We start from the raw sequence: 9693 nt of genomic DNA, 5'->3' as shown, positions 1-9693 counted from the left end.
TAACATTACAAAACCTTTATATAAAGTGACTATAAAGATAAATACCTTTAAAACTGTATATATTGATATTATGTCAAGTACAGTTATATAAAGATAAAAGGTAATACTGTAACTGGTTTTACTAATATTTAAATACATAATAAATGTTTTTTTAATAAAGCCACAATATATTAAAAAAGACTGAGTCTATAGAGTCGTTACATCTGTAAGTTTTGATGTCCTGGTAGGTGGACATTCACATCGGTGGAGAGCTGGTGGAGTCTCTGTCAGAGGAGGAACCAGACACACCTGTGCAGGATGAAGCCCCTCCTACTTCAGTAGAGGATGTACCTGATGCAGGTAAAGAAACATGCACTTTAATTACAGCACCAGAGAGATTAATACCAGTTTTTGGTTACTTATACCAGTTACTGAAGCAGCATTTGTTATAATTACCTGATAACCACACGTTGTGATCACACATTGTGAGCTCTGGTGTACACAAACAAGTGAATCAGGTATTGTAAAAACTACAATATCTGATTCACTTGTCAGCCAATCAGAGAGCAGGCTTTCCTGTTGTTTTTAGTGGTTAATTTACTTTATTATTAAAGTATGGTTGAATGCTTAGAGATCTTTAAGAGCTTGTAGTGATAACTTGAGAACTTTTACATGTAAAAGTTCAAGAAGAAAGAACTTAGAGGTCCTTCAGAGTACTTTTTGAGGTCATCTTATGTCGAATTTGAGTAAGATTTTTACTGCCTTGACCGGCCAGTTTACCAGTGAGTGTGTTTAGACTTTTTCCACATTTGTTTCTGTTTCTGAGAAAATTCAGCCTTAAGACTCCCAAGGCTCATTTATGCTCACCTTTCTCACCCTCACGAACGGTTTCCAACCTGGCATGTTTGCCACCTTCGTCACAGCTTTTTCAAATTAGACCAGCCTGAAGCCAGACTATGTGAGCAAGTCCACCTGTACAGGCCTTCTCAGTTAGCACAAAACTCACGGAGATTTCCACATAAGTTCTGCAAAAGATTACAAATGGACAAAAGAAAGTGGCTGTGTGATGCTGTCACATTGACGCATGAAGCAACCAATGCGGCGAGGATGAATGGGCTATTGAGGTTAGTGGGATCCTTGAGGGCTCAACCAGTCCTTGAGGAGGATCCATGGTTTGTTTAGAAGTGTAACTCCAAGCATCATGACTAGAATATTCTGGACCTTGAAAGAGTCCAAACAACTTCCAGATGTTTATATGCCAATCACCAAATTAGAATTGGCATATATCTCTGTTAACAACACCCTGCATTATATTTTCTGTATATGTAAATAATGGCTAAGGTTTTTTGGGGGGGCATCCAAATAACAACAAAATAGCAACAAAACATAACAGATCTTTTGAAAAAGGATTATTTTGGTACGAAATTAGCCAGGTGAGCCACTTGGTTGTCCAAGCCACAACTTCTATTTAGTCAATATTTCAAGATACAGTTCAAACTAAATCATCAGCCTAACCTGCCATCAGCAATGAATGGCTACCACTGAAATGCCACCTTGATTAATCAGAGCTTCATAATGTTTTGTCTCCATATGCACACCATTCTAGTGATGAGGACTTAGAAGATTGATCTTCTTTGTTATTCACTTAACCAGACTTAAATAATGAGATCCGGATCTGCCAAAGGAAGTGCTGAGTTGCTCAGGTCTCCTAACACTTCCTACGTTGGAATAGACGTCAGCGCGAACAGTCGCATGTCCGCCATTACCTGCCTGAAACTGGAAGTGACGTCATTTCATGGAAATGCAGGGTGTTTTTTTGCGCCACGGACCAGTTTGTGCCCGACAATATTTTCACGGACCGGCCTTTAAGGTGTCGCGGATAAATACAACAAAATAAAACTAGTACCGGTACCGAAAAAAAGAAGATTTATTCATAACACACGTGAAAAAAGCCAGGAAAACCAAGTTAACGATAAAAACGATAACAAAATAACGCTGAAAACCGATAAAAACCCCGAAAACCACACATTTCACGCCTGAGCCTCAACTCTCGGCCCGGAGGTTGGGGACCGCTGCCTTAAAGTCATTAGGTGCTCACAGAGGTCACAGATCAGGTGAGTACAGTATTTCCCTCATAGATTTCTGTACCATTGCACTTCTGTTTGGAAGCAGAGGAGTCACCCTGTGTTGGCCAAAACAATGAACATTCAAAATGCACAAACCACTCCACACCAACAAACCAAAGCCCACTTAACACAATCAAGATTTAAGTATTTAAAAAAAACTCGTTAAAAAACCTCAACAAACTGCAAAAGTTAATAGACTTTCAGATCAGTCATGAGGTTGTGAGAAACAGTTCAGCTATGCAGGATTGCTGCTCTGTGTTTGTGAGGCTGTCTGAATCTGGGATTCCTAAGAAGTACAAGCTGTGCCACTTTTTATCCTTTCACCCTTTCAACCAGAGCTTCCTTCACATGGCCCTGGACAGCAATCACAGCAGAATTTAGGACACTCGTGCGAAGCTGTGACAAGATACAAACTGAAGCCGAGAAACGTTATTTACAAAAACACACTCTTATAAATTCCTGACTGAGAAGAGGAATGCCTCTCCAGTTACAAAGACCAAAACAAGTGAAGAGCCAGAAGAACGTTTCTGGTTTTAATATTTATTCATATGGTTCCATTTAGAAATCAGTCACTGACTGAGTTTAGTTGCAATTTATCTGCCTATTATTAATTACGGATTAGAACATGTGGGCAGAAAGAAATACTTCAAAGTCACTTTAGCAAACACAAATTAAAGATTGGACAAAATCATATTTCATGGGTTTAACGTGATTTTAGGTACGTGGTCATAATTAACAGAGTGAGTGTTTTGAGTGTTACAGGTACAGTTTGTCTGGCTGAACATCAGATCTTTAAAACAGCAGACATAATTCTTTCCAGTGTCCTGCAGACTATCCACAAGTTCCCGACACTCATCTTTGAGAGTCCTTTTTTTTTTAAAATCATTGGTGGCAACATGGACAGCTAAAGCAGAGTCAGAGTTGTTGGTTTCTGTCAGTTACAGAGTGGTTGTAGTAATATTGTAGATGTAGGCACTAGGATGATTAATGAGAGTTTAGAGGTTTAAAGCTGTCCTTAAGACGGCCTTACAAGTTCTTCAATAGTGTGGGAGCTGTTCATAGCAAGGTTCAAGAACTGAGTTTGTACAATTCTAATGAGCTTGAAAGTCAATATTTGGTATGACCAAATTTATTCTTCAACACAGCCTGAGCTCTCTTAGCCAAGCTTTCTTGTCATTTCTTTAAGTTGTCTTCAGGAATAATCCTCCAACCTTCTTGAAGAAGGTTCAAAACTCTTGGATGTTGGCCACCTTTCATTCATTAGACTGGGTCACACTGTTTCAATAATGTTGTGGTCTTGACAATCCATGACTGATTATGTTTTACTGTGTGTTTTTCTATCCAGGGTGTGCTTTTACTCCATTGACAGTGTGTTTGGGATCATTGTTACACTGAAAAATGAAGTTGTAACCAATTAGACCCTTTCCAGCTTGTACTGCACGGTGAATCAGAATCTGGTGGCACATTTCTGCGTTCATAGTTCCATCAATTTTAACAAGATCTCCAACTGAACTGCAGCCCTAAACCATTACAATCTGTTACCTGCACAGTGTTTTCCACTTGTACAAAGGTACAACAGACTGTTGAACCTCTCTCTTGATCTCATCTGTACATACTGACAGTGATTTGAATCAAACATTTCAAATTTGGATTCATCACGTCATAGGACCTGTTGCAACTGATTTTCAGTCCAGTTCTAGCGTAATCTAGCACACCTCAGACTTTTTTCATTAAAAATGGCTGCCACACTTCCACTGAGACCATTTCTGATGGGCCTTCAGTTAACAGTAGATTGATCAACTGATGGTCCAGATGACTGTCAGGTCCTGTGTCAGATCTTTAATGGACTGTTTTCAAAGGATTTGACTCTCTGATACTGTTTATCTGCGGTATTTTGTTTTTTAGGTCTGTCACTTGTTCTTTTGTCCATACTGGACAATTTTCTTTGTCCAGCTTCCTTGACTTTTTTTTTTACAAATGCAAAGCAAAAGCAAGAAATGCTAGGTTTTCAGTGAATAGCACTTGGAAGTCACCTTGCTGCTGCAAGAATACTATTTCATGTCTATAACCCGTGTTATTGTTGGTGTTTTTCATAGAATCAACGAAATAAACTGGAACGAATTAGGTTTGTTTTGTTTTTTGCAACAGGCTGATAAACATACAAAGACCGTACTGAAAATGAATAAAAAAGCAGCCAAAGCAAACCAAAGTCCAAAACTTTGAAAAACCTTGGGAAAACCTGGAGAACTGCTGTTCAAGTTTAAACAATTACAAAAACTACATATAACAATACCATTCAACATAAATATATGCAACAATGGATTTAAGGTCATTAAAACATATCAAAGGTCTTTGCAGGTATTTGAAAGGTCCATGAAAAGGTTAGCTCTTTTAACAGGTCCAAGGGTTTGTCGAGGAGCCCTTGAGGCTCTTTAATTGTCACTTGAAGGCTTACGTTGCTGACGTTGAGCTGGTTTCTGCGTTTTATCAGAAGCCAAGGAAAGAAATTTGAAGGCATTTTTGTTTTTTTGTTCTTTGCCCAGACCTGCCCAGTGGACCACACAGCTACAGACTGGAGGAGCTGGCGTACGCGAGGAGCGGCGACAAAGGAGACTCTGCTAACATTGGTGAGAACAAATAAACCTCAGGAATGATATTCAGAAATATACAACACTGATTCAAACTAAATGAAATCCTGTCTAACCTCCAGTTCACCAAATCTGACTGTCTCAAAATTACAGCCAATGAGAGGCCAGGAATCTCTGTGTGTGTGGTCAGTTTGGAGTCTGATTGAGAAGTCCTTGAAGGTTCAGCAGGTTATTGTTGGAGATGTTATTCGTGCTTCATTAAAATCATCCAAGTGAGCCCATTTGTTGTTTAGAGAGTTCTTCAGAAAATCCTTAACAAGACTCAAATGTCTTCAAAGGGTCAGTGACGTCGTTCAGTGTTCAAAGGAAAGACGAAAAGGAGGCCAATTATAAAGACGAAGGTTTACAGTAACTGTTTACAGTTTACTGCTCTAAGCACTTTTTGTTTGGAAAAATATTCAGGCATAGTATAGTAAAGCCCTGTTTTTGATTTTGTATTTTAATGAGCAAAACACGAGTGATTGTTTTAATCCCAGAGAAATGAAAATCGCCACATCTGTGCATCTCTGTCTCTGTAGGAGTCGTAGCTCGCCATCCGCTCTACTTCCCCTATCTGAAGAAACACCTGACTTCTTCTGTGGTGGAGGAATACTTCTCCCACCTCATCAAGCCAGGAGTGAAGAATGCCGTCACACGGTGAGCAGGAGGGGAAAAAGCTGTTTGTTGTGAGAGTCACAGAGGAATAAAGACACACTCAGGTCCTTCTTTTACTTTTGCCTCTGTGCACCACTATTTTAAATCAGTCAGTCACTAGAATACAGTTTCCAACATGTAAATATAACTAAAATATCAAGATGCAGATGTTCAGCTTTTGTTCAAGAGGTAATAATGATAAAATATACATCATAGTATATGGTCTACAGTTAATTCAATTTATATTTGGATACTGACACAAGTTTTGTGGGTTTTTTACCTGTTTACTGAAACATATTCCAATTCATTTGAGGGTGTCCACATTTACAGATGATGAAGAGTTTAGAAGTTTCAGCTCCTTAAGCCACCCTCTTTTTAAAGGGATCAAAAGTCAGTGGACAGTTGGCTTGAAGGCTATTTCATGGGTAGCTGTGGGTAATTCCTTCGTTATGTCATTATCCATTAAGAAGATTAAAGGCCTGGAGTTGATTTGAGGTGTGATGCTTGCATTTGGAAGATTTTGCTGTGAACAGACAACATGTGGTCAAAGGAGCTTCCTGCAGGTGAAAACAGGCCGTCTAAACTGCAGAAACAGAAAAAACTCATCTGAGAAATTGCTACAATATTAGGAGTGGCAAAATCTTCAGATTGGTACATCCTGAGAAAGAAAGAAAGCACTGGTGAACTCAGCAACACAAAAAGACCTGGACGTCCACAGAAACTAGCAGTGGTGGATGATCCTTACAGATATCAGGCCCCATCTTATCTTAATGACCTTGTAGTACCATATCACCCTATTAGAGCACTTCGCTCTCGCTCTGCAGGCCTACTTGTTGTTCCTAGAGTATTTAAAAGTAGAATGGGAGGCAGAGCCTTCAGTTTTCAGGCCCCTCTTCTGTGGAACCAGCTTCCAGTTTGGATTCGGGAGACAGACACTATCTCTACTTTCAAGATTAGGCTTAAAACTTTCCTTTTTGCTAAAGCATATAGTTAGGGCTGGACCAGGTGACCCTGAATCCTCCCTTAGTTATGCTGCAATAGACGTAGGCTGCCGGGGGATTCCCATGATGCATTGAGTTTTTCCTTTCCAGTCACCTTTCTCACTCACTATGTATTAACAACCTCTCTGCATTTTAATTATCTGTTATTATTAACTCTGACTCTCTTCCACACATGTTTTGGACCAGATGCTTCCTTGCCTCATCTCCGTAAGGGAGTTTTTCCCTTTCCATTTTAAGGGAAGTCAGTCTTTTAAATGTGTAGGATTTAAAATAACAAAACTAAAGGAGATTTAACAATGTACTGATTTGTTGAAAATGAAAACAGTTGCTAGGTAAATGAGCTAAAGGGCTTTGTGCCTTTCCGATCAGTTGCTTTTTGATTTGGTAATGCTCCACAGCTGTTCATTGTGTTGTGTCTGCCGGGATAACAAGAGGAAACCTAAAATCCTACTTAAAAGATCATCACCAGGCCTTCGGCTCCGTTTTCAAACCCCACAAATACCACACTGACAAAGATTTAACAGAGTGCTGAAGACACTGAAGGATGGCTGTGGCCGAAACCCTCATGCTGTAGTCATGAAAAAAAGCCCACAACATACTGATGGAAACCAGGAGCATGACTTCCACTAAAACTGAGATACAACACCATGAACACAGCTCACTGTCAGAGCCCTCCTCCTCGAGGTAATCACCCTGTAATGACACAGCAGAGAAGACGTAATAGAAACCAGGGCTTTGGTGTTTGATAGCCGGAGGCGGTGGATGACCAGGTTGTCTCTAAACAGAAAAATCTCAAGGTTCAGTGTTTTTATTTACTCCTCACAAAGAGACGAGTTTTCTGCAAGATTATAAACAGTTTATCCGCTGCCAGTTAGATTAGTAGCAGACACAATTTGTGTAAGATAAGATGCACTCTGTTTACCCCAAAGCTGAGAAATTCCTTTGTTAAAGCAGATAAAAGTCAAGTTAAACGCAAGCAGCTCAAATAAGCAGGAAGACATGTATCTATTTACCAGGGTAAAAACCTGAAATCATGAATTCAAATATAGATTTTATAGATTTTGTAGTATATCGATATACGTTGTATATATTCAACGTTCTAAACAGTAGGTAATGAATGACAGCTGTTTTTGGGGTCAACTTGAAAAAAAGGCAGATGTGAAATGTAAAAATGAGGTCAGAGGTCAAATGTGATGTCATATTTGGATGCAAACTGTGATGTGAAATTTACAAAGACCAATACCAGCATCATTTCCTAAAGGTTGTCAATTTTGGGGAAAAAAACAACGTAGAGATTTAGCATAGTTTTAAAGATAAAAGATGTAAAAGTTTGAACTTATTTGACCTTGAAAAAGAGGTCAGAGGTCAAAAGTGACATGATATTTAGAATCCACATGTTTATTCTTTATTACACATTCTTTATATGCCTACAATGACAGTAAGGAACATAGATCTAAATAGCTTTATATAACATTATTATCACTCTAACCTTCAGATCAACCTATTGACCTTCAAAGAGAGGTTAGAGGTCAAATGTGATGAGATGTAGACAATCTTTTTTTTGTCACTTTTCCTCCAATAAATCATGAAGTTGACCTTGAAGACCTTGGAGGAAAAGCTCTGTACAGTAGTTTAGTGTTAAAGGTGCCGTATGGCTGAAAAAAAGAGCTGTTATATTAATAAAGTTTATGCAATTTGAAGGCAAGAAAAGCAGGGAAAAGAACCAGTCGTATGAGTTAACGGAGTTCATCAATATAACAACTGTATTATTAAGACACGGGAGAATCTGATGGATCATTATTTAACTAAAATTCAGATTTACATAAGATGATTTTAGTTTTGTCTTTCAGCTGCAGCCTCGATCATGTTTAATGGAACGCAAATAACGAGTAAATACAGAACAGAATTCTAATTAGGGCTGTTCGATATAACGATATATATCGGATGACGATATAAAAACGTCTATCGTTTCATTTTACGCTATCGTTTGTTTCGTGGTGTTGCAAAATAAACTATTTACGGCAATATTTTTTCATCGTTCTGATGGTCACTGTAGTGGCTATATTAATTTCTTAAAGTTCTCTCTTTCTCTTATATTTAATATAACCACACTACAGACAGACAAGCGCCTGTTTTTATGCGTTGTGGTTAGCAACAATGACGGTAACACCATCGTGTGTCCGCTTTTTTATTTTCCACATAAACCTTTCACAATAAAGCTCAAGATCCTGTTGAGACTTTTCAAAATAAACTGAATCACGTGAAAGATGCAGAGTGTTTACGGAGGAGAAGCAAAAAAGAGCCGCCAGGTGCTAAAAAATAAACCTTAGACTCAAACGTTAGAACAGGCTTTTCCCCGCAGCACGCCCTGTAATACTCACAATGAAAACGGCGGCCGTTACAACTTATGTCTAAAAATGTATAGTTTCATGCATCGGTTAAAACACTCGACTCCAGCTACATGACGCGCAGCTGGAAACACTTCACGCAGGTCGAGCTGCCCGAGATTCACAGAATTTACAGAAAATGTGACATTTTTGTTATTTATATTGTTATCGGGACGATAGATATCTTATATCGGGATATAAGATTTTGGTCATATCGCACAGCCCTAATTCTAATGTATGCTCAGTCTACCTGCAACCTCCACAAGCACAAATAGGTGTCCCAATTTATATAATAATACTTACAGAACAGCAACGTTATTGTAAAATTGTTTGTTAGCCCATTCAATTAACAGCATAAGTTGCCATGGTGATGTAATCCAGTAAGAAGCAACACCACCTCAAATAAAACAAAATCCTGCCTCAAATAAACATCTGCCAACTCAAACATGTGGATACGCCTGCTCTGGCTCTTCTATTAAGTCGTTAATAAAGGAACAGCTGAAAGTAGCTATTCTGATCTACTGTCGCTACCACTTGTGGCCAGAGAGGGTGCTATTCACCAGAAGTTAAACTAAGAGGTATCAAGCTAACGCTGCGGTTGCCACCATTTGACCTCTGATGTTATGAAGCTGATTCACTACTCCCGTGTTAAAATCTGGACATTTTTAATATGGCTCTATGGATTGACTCAATTTAGGAGCGAGCCCCAAGTGACAGTTAGAGGAACTGCAGGTTTTTGGTATCTATTATATTTATTGTATATTTTGTAATTATTATCATTGGATTGGCTGGAGGTTGTTGAATTTCCTTGACGAGACGAGCAGCACTAGCTTAGTGGGCGTGGCTGTACCTGAGCATGTATAGGGCCACGGCGGACATGTTTGAGCGGTGACTCAGCGCGCGGTGTGTTAGCGATTAG

The 9693-nt window shown here is 39.0% G+C and overlaps 1 long non-coding RNA gene across 1 annotated transcript; it reads left to right on the top strand.

The window, feature by feature from the left end:
- The first annotated feature begins 189 nt into the window (after window positions 1-189).
- LOC121812675 lies at window positions 190-5316 on the top strand. Its single transcript, XR_006053238.1, has 3 exons — window positions 190-339; window positions 4649-4732; window positions 5272-5316. It is a non-coding gene; the product is annotated as an uncharacterized LOC121812675 (long non-coding RNA).
- Window positions 5317-9693: the final 4377 nt, after the last annotated feature.

This window comes from Haplochromis burtoni, unplaced genomic scaffold, assembly GCF_018398535.1.
Source record: "Haplochromis burtoni strain Fernald_Lab_line unplaced genomic scaffold, NCSU_Asbu1 Contig_728, whole genome shotgun sequence".
In the NCBI taxonomy this organism is placed as follows: domain Eukaryota; kingdom Metazoa; phylum Chordata; class Actinopteri; order Cichliformes; family Cichlidae; genus Haplochromis; species Haplochromis burtoni.
Note: the sequence above shows the minus strand (reverse complement) of the source record. Positions and strands in the feature narration are given on the sequence as shown.